This window comes from Ursus maritimus, unplaced genomic scaffold (genome assembly GCF_017311325.1).
Source record: "Ursus maritimus isolate PB19 unplaced genomic scaffold, ASM1731132v1 scaffold_5, whole genome shotgun sequence".
Taxonomy (NCBI): Eukaryota; Metazoa; Chordata; class Mammalia; order Carnivora; family Ursidae; genus Ursus; species Ursus maritimus.
In genome coordinates this window covers 61416263-61422754 of record NW_024426663.1, presented here as the reverse complement: position 1 = coordinate 61422754, position 6492 = coordinate 61416263, and the positions used below count along the sequence as shown (strand labels likewise).

At 43.3% G+C, this 6492-nt stretch overlaps 1 protein-coding gene across 1 annotated transcript in view; it reads left to right on the top strand.

Annotated features, from left to right (window-relative positions):
- The first annotated feature begins 5623 nt into the window (after nucleotides 1-5623).
- The window catches only part of CDC42SE2 (CDC42 small effector 2), a 111183-nt gene continuing 110314 nt past the window's right edge, over nucleotides 5624-6492 (top strand). Inside the window, exon 1 of the mRNA XM_040622501.1 lies at nucleotides 5624-5733. The gene's annotated coding sequence lies outside the window, so the exon portion shown is untranslated. The remainder of the gene's footprint in view (nucleotides 5734-6492) is intronic.

Sequence of the window (6492 nt, the reverse complement as noted above, 5' to 3'; positions counted from 1 at the left end):
CTCTCAAAAGGGTCCTCCTTTCTTCTCTAGTTGTCCCCAGGGGCATTTTTATTACAATTCCTAGTGCTTTTTTTTTAGTTGTTTTTATTTTTGTTTTGTTTCATTTTTTGATTTTTGGTTTTTGTTTTGAGCTGAGGGGCTATAATGCAATTACAGTTAACCCTTGAACATACACAAGTTTGAACTGTGTGGGTCCACTTATAGACGGGTTGTTTTCAATAAACAGCACAGTACTATCAATGTATTTTCTCTTCCTTAGGATTTTTTTTCTTCCTTAAGATTTTCTTAATAACATTTTCTTTTCTCTAGCTTACTTTATGGTAAGAATATAATATAAATACATGTGACATACAAAATATGTGTTATATGGGGTGTCTGGGTGGCTCAGTTGGTTAAGCTTCTGACTCTTGATTTTGGCTCAGATTGTGAGGTCAAGCCCCGCATTGGGCTCCACACTCAGTGTGGAGCATCCTTAGGATTCTTTCTCTCCCTCTCCCTCTGCCCCTCCCTCTCCTGCTCACGCTCCCTCTCTCTAAAAAACAAAAAAATATGTGTTAGTTGACTTTATGTTATAGGTAAGACTTCTGGTCAACAGTAGGTTATTAGTTAATTTTGCAGGGAGTCAAAAGTTAAACATGGATTTTTGACTATGTCCCTCCCTAACGCCCACATTGTTCAAGGGTCAACTGTACAATCAGGCTATGTGTTGAAGCTGCATGTACCCCAACTACCTGTCCCCATCCTTGCTCCCTCTATCCCTGCTCTTGTTAAGTGTATCACCTAAAATCATCCCCCATACCGCAAGAGGTATGCCATAAACAGAAGACACTGATCTACTTCCTTTCGCCCAGAGACCCACCTCAAATTCCTTTCCCTCTAAGGGAACTTTTCTGACAAGACAGACCTCAGTGATCCCCTCCACTGCATTCATAAGGCTACTGTGTCTAATTATTCAAATGCTGCTGTGTGACATTTCATTGAGGACAAAGACCATGCTTTATACTAAGTTTTCCCACAGCACTTGGTATGCTACCTGGCAAACAGCAGGCATTCAATGAATATTTGTGGTTTGACGAACAGCAAGGGGCAGCTCTGGGTAAAAGTGTGAGGTGAAGTTTGACTTAGGTTCTTCTGCCTTTGACTGCTTCCATCACAGAAAGGGCCATGGATTATGATACTCCTCTGAATTGGTCATTTTCTCCTTTCTCAATCAGTTCCAGGTGTTTCCCAATTTTTCTCAATCTCTCCAAATCACACTCCATGTGCTCTGTGTCTCCTTATCATGTTTACTGCTAGCTAAGGTATTCGGTGTTTGACACTAGATTTTATGCTGTTTAACTGTATCTTTAAAAAAAATCTTTTTTTGTATCTTCTATCACATCTAAGCCAGACATATGTGTACATAAGAGATGTTCAATAGATATATTGTATAAATAAGTGAATATGTGTTATATCGTTTGTGTCTTCGGGTGTTATGGTTATAGCTTTAGGAAAAACTATGAAATCACGTAACTTAATTCATTTAACATTAGTCAAGGGAATTTACTAAGTTTAGTAACAAGTATACAAACACTTTGTGGTTTTGACTCAGAATAATAAAAATGAAATCTTCCCTTTGCCTTTCTTTTGGTCCTTCTTTTGCTCCTTCTTTTGGTCCACTTGGCCAATTTAAAAGTTCCTTTCAGGGGCGCCTGGGTGGCTCAGTCATTAAGCGTCTGCCTTCGGCTCAGGGCGTGATCCCAGCGTTCTGGGATCGAGCCCCACATCAGGCTCCTCCGCTGGGAGCCTGCTTCTTCCTCTCCCACTCCCCCTGCTTGTGTTCCCTCTCTCGCTGGCTGTCTCTATCTCTGTCAAATGAATAAATAAAAAATCTTTAAAAGTTCCTTTCAAGGAGGAATGTAAGTCTCTATAGCTTTATATAAAACTGATAATTCCTTCTCTGTATTCTGAGCATGACATACATACTTCTAGTTAGGAGTGACCACACAATTTATTGTCTAAACCTGGACACATTAAGAATGAAAGTGGGCACAAAAAAGTATTAAGCCAGGATGAGTGGTGTCCCTGACAAACCAGGAAGTATGTTTATACTACTTTGAAAGTAGTTATTTGCTAACTGTGTGTCACTTGTCTTTCAACTGTAAAGCTATTCTGGGTCTGGGCCTTATTTCTCTTAGCTTCCTTTGTTACCTAGAACTGTGCCTACCACTGGTGGTGGTAGAAGAAATGTTAGTGCCTCTTTAAAAATGTTCATTTAATTGCATATTATACTATCTTGATGTAGAACTCAAACCATCCCATTTGGGTCCTATTATGAGCCATTTTCTCAGTATAAAAATATAGGGCAATGAGCTTAATTATATGCTTGTGTAATGATAGTAGCTAGCATTTACCAGCACTTAGCATGTGCAAGGCCCAAGGCTAAGAACTTTGGTTGAGTTCTCTCATGGATTTCTCACAACAATTCTTGGAGGTAAGTATTACTATGGTCCCATTAAATTAGATGAAAAGACATGTTTAGAAAGATTAACAACCTTGCTCAGGGTCACCCAGCTAATTATGTAGCAGAGTTTGAACCCCAGGCTCTGATGTCATACACCATTTCTCCTATATGTGAGAAATAACTGGTACTAAGTTTTGGAAAGTAATTTTAAAATGTGAATACCATACTTTTAGGAAAAAATCATGTGCTTTTACATGTTTAAAGGAAAATGTATTTAAGTAAAGATTGCAGAATCAGGTCAATGTGGCAGCTATGTGAGGTCATGAGTAGTCATAGACAAACATTCTTGCTGTTGTTCTTGGTGTTAACATCTCCATTTGTTATGACACAAATATACCATTAGTTTTGTCAAGATCATTTTCTTGTTTACAAACTAGTAAGTGTACAAAACAATTTCGTAATACAAAAAACCTTTGTACTACAGCAGTTGTGTTTACTTTTAGCAGTATTTTCAGTGTTCATTATGTGAATAAGTTATGAACAGTGTCTATTTTCTACCTTGTCCTTTTGACAAGATACTACTTAGTAACAATTTTAATGATAGTCATAAAAACATCATCGTATTAACTCCAGAAAAATTATTATTTGGCATTATTGTAATTAAAAACCATTTTTTGACATTGATGAAACACATTATCAGTGGTTCTTAAAAGTAGTTTAATTTTATAAAAAATAATCTAAATTGTAAGAATAATCTGTAGCCTTAAACTGTTTTAAATCATAAAAGATAAATTAAATGTGTAAAGAGACTATGCTATAAGTATGATACCAAGCAAATAATTATACACACAGACTTTCCTATAAAAGATATCCTCAAGAATTGTATTCTTAATTGATTTTTCTACTGACAAGAGAGAAGTTGACTTTTCTACTGACAAGAGAGGTGTATGAATAGTTGTAGCAACTGAAATTAGATATTATCAGGGTATTCAGTTGCAGATGATGTGTTATAAACATATGGGATACCTGAAAACATATGTTTACATAATGAATGTTAACCGTTATGAATAAACGATAGGAAATGTTACTTTTAAGGCATTCACACAAAATGACCACATTTGCAATTCAAAGGAAAAGTTACAAACATAGAAGACATATTAAGTTCAGGAATTTTCTGGGGTTTTTGGTTTTTGTTTTTTTTTTTTTAGTATCCCACATTTCTTTTAATTTTCAGGTAATTATATATTCACATGCAGTTGTAGGAATTTCCTGGTTGTTTTTTTTTTTTAATCCTAGGAAATTTTTAGAATTAATATGCCTTTGAATTTCAGGCCAGAAAGCTTCCTCTAGTTTATTATGTTATTCCTATTTATTGAACTAGGATACCAGGGTATCACTGGTCAGAAAAACTGTATTAAATGTCAAGTTTTCACCGTACTTAGGGTAACTAGAAAATTAAAATGCTTATATTATATTGTAGATAAGGGTCTACGGCTAACTGATAGAAATTGGGACCAAGAGCCAGTTTAAAATAAAAAATTGGTCTTTTTTTTTTCTTTGCACTTTTTATCATCTCAGGGAATTTAAACTTTTTTTTTCCATTTATTCTAGGTACAAGGGTACATTAGTTGAACAAAACAGATAAAATTCCATCTTGTACTGGGGAAGACAGGCATTAAGAGATAAACATGAAATAAATTAGAAAGATTGTTACAAGGTTTAAAGTGTCATGGAAACAAAAAAGCAAGTTAGGAAGGAATGAGAGTCGAGGTTGGGTACGTTGCAATTTTAAAATAGTGTGGTGGGTTTAAGCATCACAGGGTGAGATTTGAGCAAGGAGTTAAAAGAGGGAAAGTGGACATTGAGGAAGAATGTTCCTGGCAGAGGGAACACTTCAAAGGCCCTAAGTCGTCGTGTGTCTGGAATATTCAAGCAACAAAGGGTGGTTGGAGCTAGAGTGAGAGGGGTGAAGGGACAGGCAAAACCAAGGGCATCGTAGGTCATAGTAAAGACCTTAGCTTTTACGGACAGTGACATAGGGAGCCACTGGAGCATTTTGGCCAGATGAGACCAGAGCTGATTTTTTTGGTAAGACGGTATGCAGTTTGGTGCTCTGACAAGAGTGAGTTATTGGTGGGCAGAGAGACCATTTAGCAGGACACTGAAGTACGATCCTAGTCAGAGAAGACGGAGGTAATACGCTTCTTGGTCTGATTCTGATTGAGAGTACAACAGTCTTGCCTAACAGCTTGGAGGTGAAGATCAAAGAAGAGAGGGAGCCAAGGACTCCACAAAGTACTTGTTCTGAGCAACTAGCTAGAAGGACCGTGGCTAGGTCTTGAACTGCTTTTTGAGCAAGGGAGAATTAGAAACTTAGGGGAAAAAGAAAACTAATATTGCACTAATATAATCAATCCAGATGAAGGAGACATGTGTTACTACATCATATTCCGAGTGTTGTAGGCCTGAAAACTTAATGTAGGCATTTGGTGGAAGGTTGACTGATGGATGGGCACTCTTAGGTGTTTCTGATTTCTGTGATATATGAAACATACAGCTAAAGAAGACTCAGAGATTATGAGACAAGTAATTGCACACTTTTCAAATGTCAAGTGGAACTTCTAGGCCGTGAAAGCCAGTTAGTTATGACAGATTCAACGATTCTGACGTTTACATTAATAAAAAGCGGTGGTCTGATGACTTCAGGGAATCTTTCTCTCCACCTCTTCCAACTGACAAGTGGTGCCAGGGCTCAGCGCCTAGCCTGGCCAGCCTGGGAGCGTCCTCAGTCCCTCTTGGAGCGCAGGCAACGCCCCTCCGCGTGGTCCGGGCAGGGGGCGCGAGCCGCGGTTGCCAGCCGCGGGGCGGAGGGCGAGGAGGGGCTCTCGTGCGCTCCCACCCAGCCCTGATCGCCATCTTCCGGCGAGTCCTTTCCTACGCGGGCTTCAGCCCGGGCTCTCGGCCCTCATCTCGCTTAGGAGGGGGCTTTCCAGCCCGCGCAGCTGGAGGGCGCTGCGCGTTGCGGGGGTCGCGGGCTGAGTCCAACGCCCAGGCGGGGCAAGGGGTGGGGCCGGCGCGGCAGCAGCTGCGCGGCGGCGCAGTCCTCCCGCGGCTCTCCGGGCGCGCGCCGCCTCTCGCTCCGCCCGCGCGCGAGCCTGGGCGGGGAGGGAGGGGCCAGGAAGCGGCGAGCGCGCCGGGGAGCGCAGCTGCGGGCGTGGGGGTGGCAGGAGCCGTGGAGCCGGCACCGAGAGCGGCTGCGGCTGGAGCCGGCGGTCGAGACAAAGGCGACGGTGAGTGCCCCGCCGGCCCGGGTTGCGCGCCGGCCCCCACACCTCGCCCTCGCGGCCTCCTGGGCGGGGGCCCGCAGCCTCGAACCCCCGCCGCCGAGGGCTCGGTGGGGAGCGCGGCCCGGCCCTGCCCCCCGCGCGCTGCGGGCTGTGGGTTGAGCCTGCGGCTCCATTTTCAGGTCTGGGCGAGGTCTTCCTGCGGACCCTGCCTTTGGTGTTTCTTCCATTCCTTTCGAGAAATGGTTACATGCTCAGTTCAAAATTGAGGACAGGCGGGCGGCTGAGGGAGCCAACCGCCAGCCTGATGTAAAATGGAAATGAAAAGACCCCCTCCCCCCAACTTTGCAGGTCTGGGAGTCGGGAGGGGAGGCGCGAAGGGCAGGCGGAGAGGGCCGGGGTCTTCCAGGTGAGAGTTTGGGGGTGGGGCGGGAACCCCTGCCTCCGGAGCCCGGACTCTCGCCTGAGGCGTGAGGCGCGTTCCGCCCGCGGGTCTCGCCGCGCTTCTCTTTGGGCCCCGGAGAGAAAGCCCTGCCTGACCACCTCCTCGGAGGAGCTCGTGTTACTCGTACAGGTTGTCTTTCGTTTGCCGCTTCAGTTGTGATTTTTGGTAACGGGTGTGGTAGGTAGCGGCTCGCTGATGCCGCATTTATCGCCGAAAAGCCCCGATGGGCTGACTTCATGTGTACTTGAACCAATATTGGAATTTCTCTTTAGTTGCTGTTATTTCAAATGATAAACTTTTGTAGGGGAATTTGGTGCTGA